General features: G+C 39.1%; 1 non-coding gene across 1 annotated transcript; it reads left to right on the plus strand.

Moving 5' to 3' along the window:
• The first annotated feature begins 1,743 nt into the window (after positions 1-1,743).
• Positions 1,744-1,850, plus strand: LOC141638181 (small nucleolar RNA R71). Its single transcript, XR_012542034.1, has one exon. It is a non-coding gene; the product is annotated as a small nucleolar RNA R71 (small nucleolar RNA).
• The last annotated feature ends 6,987 nt before the right edge of the window (positions 1,851-8,837 follow it).

Below are 8,837 nucleotides of genomic sequence, written 5' to 3' on the forward strand. Positions count from 1 at the left end.
CCTCGGGCATATCTAGTACAACGAAGTCAACAGGGAAAAAGAACTTTCCTATTTGCACGGGAATGTCCTCTAAGACTCCTATATTTGGACATGGATCGATCGACCATATGTCTTTGTCATGTTGGTAACTGCAAACCTAGTCAATTTCAACTTCCTAGCAAGACTCAAGGGCATTACACTAATACTGGCTCCTAGGTCACACAAGGCCTTCTCAATAGAAAAGGTGCCAATACTACATGGGACTGAAAAAATACCTGGGTATTCTAGCTTATGGGGTGCAGTATGGGTCAGATAAGATTATGACTCCTCAGTTAGTGCGACAGATTGCACAGTTTCAAGTGACTTCTTCTTAGACAACAGTTGTTTCATAAATTTCATGTACGCAGGCACTTGATTAACTAACTAAAGAAAAGGAACTTGTACGTTTAAGCTACGAATAACATTTTCAAATTTATTAAACGATACCTGTTCCTTTGTCGGCACTAATCTCTATGGATAAGGGGCTGAAAGAAGTAACTTAGCCCTCTCCTCTAAGTCTCTCATGCCGGCATCGGTGGACTTAGGCTAAAAATCCACTACCTTCTCCTTGTTGTAGCTTGACCCTTCTTCAGACCGTCTCAAAAATGAACCATTAATCGTCATCGGGTCATATTTCGGAACCGGAACTGACCCATCAGCATTTGGGTCTTGCCTCAAAATTATCGGAGTTGTCGTACCCCGAAACAAGTGGTCCCTTAAGTTATTTGGCATTGGAGGACGAAAAGACTCACCCTCAGCAGCGTCGTCAGTCGATCGACCATGAATGTCAGTCGATCGACTGACGTCTACAGGAACAGTAGCTGTAATTTTTCTCGGACTGGTCGATCGACTGACATACCTGCTGATCGTCTTTTTCTTGCTATTATTCGCCACTGACTTCTTCTTGCTTGGTTCCACCTCATCTTTTTCAGTGACATCCTCGACCATAGCGGGTCCCTCAAGGGTGGACCCACTCCTCAAAGTAATAGCATTTAGGGTCTCTTTTTGATCCGTCTGCGACGGTAAATGTCCCGGAGCTCGAGTTGCACTCTTGATTGCCAATTGGGCAATTTGGCTCTCCAACATTTTTATCCCGGCCTCTCTAGCTTGAGACTCAGCAACAAATTTTTCAACTCGGCAAATTCAGATCCTTGGGACTACTGCTGCTGCTGTGGAACATACGGAGGCTTTTGATATGGCTGCTGCTGCTTATGAGGGGGCACATAATTCTGCTGCTGCTGCTGCTGTGGAGGTGGAGTCGGATTTAGGACATTTTGGCTACTCTACCTCAAGTTCGGATGGACATTCGGCTCAAAATAAGTGTTTGTCTGCCTATAATGTTGAAAGGCAGCACAAGACTCATAAGGATTAGGACAGTTGTCTGAAACATGTCCTTCTCCTCCACATCTCTTGCAGACGAAAGGACCGTCTGAAACAAAATTCACATGATAGATCCCTCCTTTTGAAGCTCCACCCAACTCGTACTTATCAAATCTCGCCGTGAGAGCTTCTAATGCGGCTACAGAGGGGGATTCAGCACTTCTCCTTTGATTTCCCCTGGAATTTCCATACTCAGCTTTGTGGGTGGCCAAATCATCAATAATTTTCCACCCCTTAGTCTCTCCAACATTTTCCTGGAATCTACCATTTGTTGCCGCATCCAGGATAGCCCTCTGATCGTCATAAAGCCCATTATAGAATTGATTGCATAGGCTCCACTTCTCAAACCCATGGTGCGGAATAGTTCGCACCAGCTTCTTGAACCGGACCCACGCCTCATGGAAATTCTCATCAGGACCCTGTTTAAAGCTCGTGATCTGAGCTCTAATGGCATTCGTCTTGGAGAAATATTTCTTGTAGAATGCCGGGGCCGGCGACTTCCAATCAGTGATCCCGTTAGCAACTCGATCCAGGTCTCTATACCACTCCCTTGCAGCATCACGAAGAGAGAATATGAACATGGTCTCCTTCACCTGGTCTTGGGTCACACCGGTTGGTGGGGGTATGGAACAGCAATAATCAATGAAAGTCTCCATATGCTTAGCTGCGTCTTCATTTGCAGCTCCCCCAAATTGGTTTCTCTCAACCAAGTTGATATAGGACGGTTTCGGCTCGAATTTTCTGTCCGTCCCTGGTAATGCGAATCCCTTATTGAGATTCTCAGCTGTTGGCTCAGAGTGACTGGCTATACTCGCTTCTTCAGCCATGTCTAGAGATGTGACGGTCTCAGTTGATGAATTAGAAACAGGAGATGAAGGTGGATCCTCCTCAAATAAAGCGTTCTCATAGTAACTAGACAGAGTACTCAGCTCTTCCTCTGTCGGCAATACTCTAGATGATCGTCTCAACTCACGCAAAGTCTTCTCAATCTAAGGATTGAACGGCAGTAATTCACCACCTTGTGACCTGCGCATAAGAAGAAACTACAAGTAGAATATGAGAATAGTTTAAGGAACAGATGTCCCTTAAACTAATAGAAAGACTAAAAATAAGAACAACTAAAAATTTTAAACAATTGCCTCCCCGGCAACGGCGCCAAAATTTGATGCCCGTCGTTGTGTGCACCAAAGATAAAATTTATAATACCTATTAAAACTAACAAAAGCTAGTGGTAACAGGGCCGAACCACAGGGAGGCGATGCAATTATTAGTTGTCTATTTAAGTCTTGTAGTAACGGTGTGCGGGGGTTTGATTTGATTTGTTCTATAGCTAATGGCAATAAAAGAAAAGTAAACTGAATAAACGGATGAAAACAAATATTAAAAGGGTGCTAAGATGGTCAGTTCACTATAGTTTCGGCGGCAGTAAACTAGGTAGGTCTAAAACAAATACATGAGACGGGAAAATAAGAAGTCCTCTCGGTCCATTCTTACAGGTAGCATCTTTCGATCTCGCTACAGGTCCCTAATATCACTAATACTAACTTTCGTCCTGAAAAGTGACTAAAAAGGCTAAATTAACTCATCTCTCGATCTTATTAATTTAGTCGTCTTTAATTAGGTAGGCTATCTCCCTTCCCTATCTTTCGATCTTTATTGGGTCGGTCAAATCCTAGGCATTTAACTAGTCGCGTGCACTCGATTCGTCAAACATAGCAGTTTAATTAATTAAAACGAAAGTGATCTCACGTGGTCGGTCGATCGACCAGGTAGGCCAGTCGGTCGATCGACCAGGTAGACCAAGGTGCGATTCGGGTCTACTATTCTAATGCCGCCTACTTCTACAGATTCCCTACATCCTAGCACAAGGTATTTAGCTACTCATGACTATGACGAAAACAACAACAAGATCAACGAATAAAACTACTGAATTCATGCTTGAAATAATTAAACAACAAATAACATAAAACGATAATTTCGGCTTCGGGAAACTAATCTAGCAATTCTATATCTATGAACAAGTAGAGTAATAAAACTGAAATAAGAACAGAAGAATACCGAGTGGAATAGGAGGAAACCGGAAGAATACGAAAGAAAGTAAAGCCAATTCCGATTGTATTGAATAACTAAACTTAAATGCAAACCCTAGTATTTCCCAAAGTTTTCTGATAAAAGACTTGATAAAGACTGAATAATGTCAGGTTACGTTATATAGGAATATAACGTAACACTTTTTCTTAAACCTAATACACAACGGGCTTCTTAATTCTCGATCTCTTAATTCACGCAGATTAGCGGTGTGGTCGATCGACCACTGGGACCGGTCGATCGACCAGACTGCAGTGTACAGTAGCTCCTGGAACTCGTGCTCTGGTCGATCGACCAGAGGCATCCGTCGATCGACTTAAGTAGCTGATACTTGACTTCTAAATTCTCGTGGATTTGTCTTTCAGGCCTTGAAATGCGTACCAAGCTCGTTCCTTAAGTAAATACTTCACGTCAAATGCAATGCAAGATACTCGGGGACGGATTTAGCTTGATATCTACTCATTTCCGCATAAATCTGCAATATTACATAAAAATACGAAAGTAGACGAAATGTGGCAAATAGTAGCTTTAAACTACATAATTGAGCTCTGAAATGCGTGTAAAATAGGGCGTAAAACAACATATTTAGGACACGCATCAATGGTGTAATGAGACTCGAGTTGGTGTATAAGCTTACAAGTCCCATTGAAAAGATAGGTGATGGGTAAAAAATGCAAGGATTCATAGGCTCGCATTTCATCAAACATAACATGTGCATAAGTTGAAATCACAACAAGCAAGCGATTTAATTATGAAAACATATTAGATTATGCATAGATTAATCCCCATGTTTGTTTTCCCTAATTCCCCATTAATCCTAGCTAAAGAACTACTCACTCATTATCATGGGAAATATGTCATTAATGGTGTCAATCATCACAACAAGTATAAACATGATAAGAGAATGAGGAAATAAACAATAAAGAGTAAAGAGATTATACCAAACTTAAGATGAATAAATGGAAAGGAAAGAATAATAGAAGAGAACTTGATTGATTGATGAAGAGTTGTCAATTCTCCAAAAATAACCCAATAATCTTTAATTACCCAATAATAATAAACTTGAACAATAATTAAGGAAAGATTAATGTGGAATGGTTGAGATTCATCTATTCTAATCTACTCCTAATCTAATCTAAGAGGATTTTCTATTATGGGAACCACTCTTTGATTATTACAAATGGATTATATGTAGTAGTGCATCATTAGGTTAAGTAAGGGTGGATTAGTAAATAACAATACTAAGTTTTAAGTAGAGAATTGCAAGTCCCGAGGGAGATGCGCATATCACGTAGTTACTCTCACCACGATCCGCTTGGATCGAATTAAAGCACGTCCAGTCTGCCTGGGAATCCGCTCGGATCAAATGGAAGACGCTCGAATTCAAGGGGCAATGATCCGCTCGTCTCATGCTCGGGCCACTCGGATCTGGTCAAAGCAATCCGCCCGTCTCGTGCTTAGGACGCACGGATCTTGATGCAGTTTTCCACCTCTTGCTTTGGAAAACTATGATCTACGTATGCTCTTTATTATTGCTTCATTGGTCATCGTTCTTGTCTCCTCTTCATACTAGTTCATTTAAGATCGTCAACAAGCTTCCAAATATGCACGGGAGACGGGAATTCCACCTCATTATCTTCTTTCCTACAAGACATATACAATGCACTAGGAGTGCGAAATATGAAGGGATTGACGGATAACATGGCCATGAAATGCTATATTAGTATGCAAAATGGGTCCAATTAGGGGACTAAATATGCGCAATTAAGAGTCACATCAGCAGTCCTCAAGGATGCAAGAGATAAGCCAATCCTCACACTAATGGAATGGATTAGAAGGTATGTCATGAGGAGTACATGTGAAAAGAGAGAGGGGTAGCAAAAGTATGAAGGCAGACTAATGCCTTATCTAAACAAGTACATGAAGTGGGCAACTGATGAAGTAAGATTTGGTAAAGCTCTTCAGTCTAAAGATGACAACTTTGAGGTGGATTTAAAGGGCAAAGATGGGTTGTGAATTTGAACTAAAGAAAATACAAGTGTGGGAACTGGCAGCTCAGTGGTCTGTCTTGTACACATGCAATGGTGTGCATCCTCAAGCAAACATTGGTGGGTGATGAGTTTGTTAATGTTGCATACACCAAGGAGAGGTATGCCATGGCATATGAACATGCAATCTCACAAATGCCCAGGGTTAGATAATGGGACAAGAGTGTTTTGCCTAAACCTTTGCCTCCTCGAATTCGCAAGATGTCTAGGAGGCCATCCAAGAAGAGAAGAAGAAAAGAGCAGGCAGGTTAAGAATCCTCACAAGTTAAGAGGCCAAAGGCCAAAAATAAGTGTGACAACTGTGGGGGACTTGGTCATTCCAAAATAAATTGCAAGAATACATCACCACCACCAAAGGTAAAAAACAAGGGGGGGGGGAGACCTTTAGGTAAGTCATCATGGGCAAAAGAAGGAAGGGATAGAGCAACAACAAGGAATACAGTAAAGGCAGCATATGCTAGTGCAGGCGCAACACCATCAGCCACAAATATTCAAAGTCAAGCATCTTTTGATGTTACACAAACCCCTCGTTTGAATTAGAGAAGTTGTTAATTAGTTTCACTAAGAATGATTATGTTTTGTTGCTACTTTGTAAGGGTTGAACAATTTAGTTTAACAACTATGTAATTTGCAAATGTGAACAATTATGTTTAACAGTACAACAATGTAATTTGGAAATGTTGGAGAAAAAATGATCACACATGCTTCCTTTATTCCACCAAATTATCCAAGTAGATAATACATTAAGAGAACTACATGATAAATTTGGCCAATATTACAGTGAGGCAAACAACAACTAAAAACCTAACTGACATGCCTCTAAATCTAACACCAACTAACTTGCAAATCTGAGAACATCTATCTCCATCTTTCTTATTCTCTAATTCATTGCTTTCAATGTTTAATTTCTGAACCTTGATCAATTTCACCTCATTCTTCAACATCTCATTTTCATTTTTAAGGAGTTTTCTCTCAATCACAAGTTCATTAATCAGCTTCCTTTGCCAATTGGTTTGGGATTGATCCAACCAACAAAAATACTTACACCCCCGAGCCTGAGTCACTGGATTGTAAATTTGGCATTCTTTAACATAATTTTTGATCAGAATCCTCTTATAAGGGAGTAATTTTGAAAAAAAAATTATAAGGCAGTAACTTAGAAAAAAATGTACATATAAGGGTGTAATTTTGAATTTTTCCTAGAATAAATGGAAGTTGAAGAAATGGTGGGAAAACAATGAAAAAAGGGGGGGAAAGTGTAGATGAAAAAAAATCAAAGCAATGTTAGCACCTAACGGCAAAAGTTGACGGTTTAGAGTGTTTCAGTCAAGTTTGGGAACAACTAATGAAACTTAGGGGTGCAATTAGAGGTGTTCACCGGTCCAAAACTGGATTGAGCTGGACCGAACCGGGTTAGACCGAAGACCGGATTATCAAAGTATCGGGAACTGGAGACCTGACCTGCCTAGTTAAACCCGAGCCCAGACCGATCCGGTTTTACGGTCCAAAACCCAGACCATACCGGACATAAGAAAAAAGATATTTTCCATAAAATTTGCTTTTCAAATACTAAGAATCAGAACCAAAGTTAAGATAAAAAAAAAAAGCCAAACAATATATATAAAAGTAAACTTGTGCTTTTAATTTAAACACTTAATATTTGATAAATCTATGTCTTGTGTCCATTGACTTTGGATATTCCATTTTTCAACAGTTTAGATGGCAACTTCATGGCTTCACCAAACTCTTCATCCATTATTCTCATATTCTCTAAGAGTAAAAATGCATATTAAAATTAAAAAAAGGAACGTACTGTAAATACTACGATAATTGCTTTTTAAAAAGATATGAATATAAGCAAAAATGGAAAAAGAATACTTGTTAAATTTTTAAATGATGTTACACCGTAACTTTTTTTTCCTGATGATAATTAGTATTGAGAGTAAGTTTAGGGAAAATAAAATTAAATAGGCAAGTTTCACAATTATGGTCAAATGAATAACTTATATAGAGAAAAAAAGTATAAACCTTAATAAAAAAGCATATCAAACGTCCATGTACAATGGGCTTTTAAAATATTCCTTAAATAATTACATTAAATGCCAATATTATGTTAATTAGTGGACAACTGACAAGCCTACATGGACTTAGGTTTTGACTTTTGAATTTCCCAAAATAAACGGAGTGCAGTTACTCAAGAAGTGCAGAAGTGCGGTACCACACTACCACATATAATAATTACTAAACAGCCGGTCTATGGTCTTAGTCCGGGTTTGTCCGGTTCTAGACCGGCTAGGACCGGGGACCGGAAATGACTATGTGGAAGGACTGAAGATCGACCCGGTACTAACTCGGTCCGGTTTGGATCAGACTGGCCGGTATGGTTCGGTCCGGTTTGCCGGGTCGGGCCACAATTTGAACAACCCTAGGTGCAATTATTCAAAAGTAGCTTATTTGACCAAAATTTCAGGTACCTTATTTTTTTGAAAGCGTTTGGCAAGTAGCTTATTTAATGAAATAAGCTACCTAAATAAAATGCTATCTAGAGTAGCATTGGAGATTTCAGGTACCTGATTTAATTTCCCATTTACCCCTTAAATCTATACTATTAAATAATTATCATATCATTTTACGTCATTTCATCAAAATCAGTTACCTTTTCAGTTAGTTTGCCAAACATTTTTTTATATAATCAGATACCTTATCAGTTCCTAATTTTCGGCTACCTTATCAGTTACCTTTTCAGGTTTCAGTTAACTTTTCAAATTTTAGCTACCTTTTCAGGTTTCAACTAACTTCTCAATTAGTTTTACCAAACAGAGCCTTAGTATTCTGTCAATTGAAAGGGTACAACTTAGAAAAGTGAAAACTTTAGGGGTACAAGACAAAAAAAAACCTTTATTTATTTACTCCCTCCGTCCCGGGGTTATTTGTTTACCTATTTAGCTATTCTATTGATTGGTTGTCTCATTCATTTATTTATCTTTTCATATTGGAAATATTTTTGAAAGGCAATTTGATCATCTGCACACCTAATGTCAATTTGTCACTCTATAACATCACCCAGAAGTGATCTCCTCCCCTCTCCTTGGTATTTGCGTCAAACCAAAGATAAAAAAATGATCGGAACAAATGAAGTATTTATCTAAGTGACTTTAATTCGGGTTTTGGATCAATGGATCATGGCCCCTTTAAAGTTGATAAACTAGACAAATCTGACACGAGTCGCATGATCCACAATGTTTGTCAAGTTTGTATTAACGTGTGATCAATCAATAATGGCGGGTTATTCACGAATGCATA

The sequence above is a fragment of the Silene latifolia genome, unplaced genomic scaffold, assembly GCF_048544455.1.
Source record: "Silene latifolia isolate original U9 population unplaced genomic scaffold, ASM4854445v1 scaffold_193, whole genome shotgun sequence".
NCBI lineage: Eukaryota > Viridiplantae > Streptophyta > Magnoliopsida > Caryophyllales > Caryophyllaceae > Silene > Silene latifolia.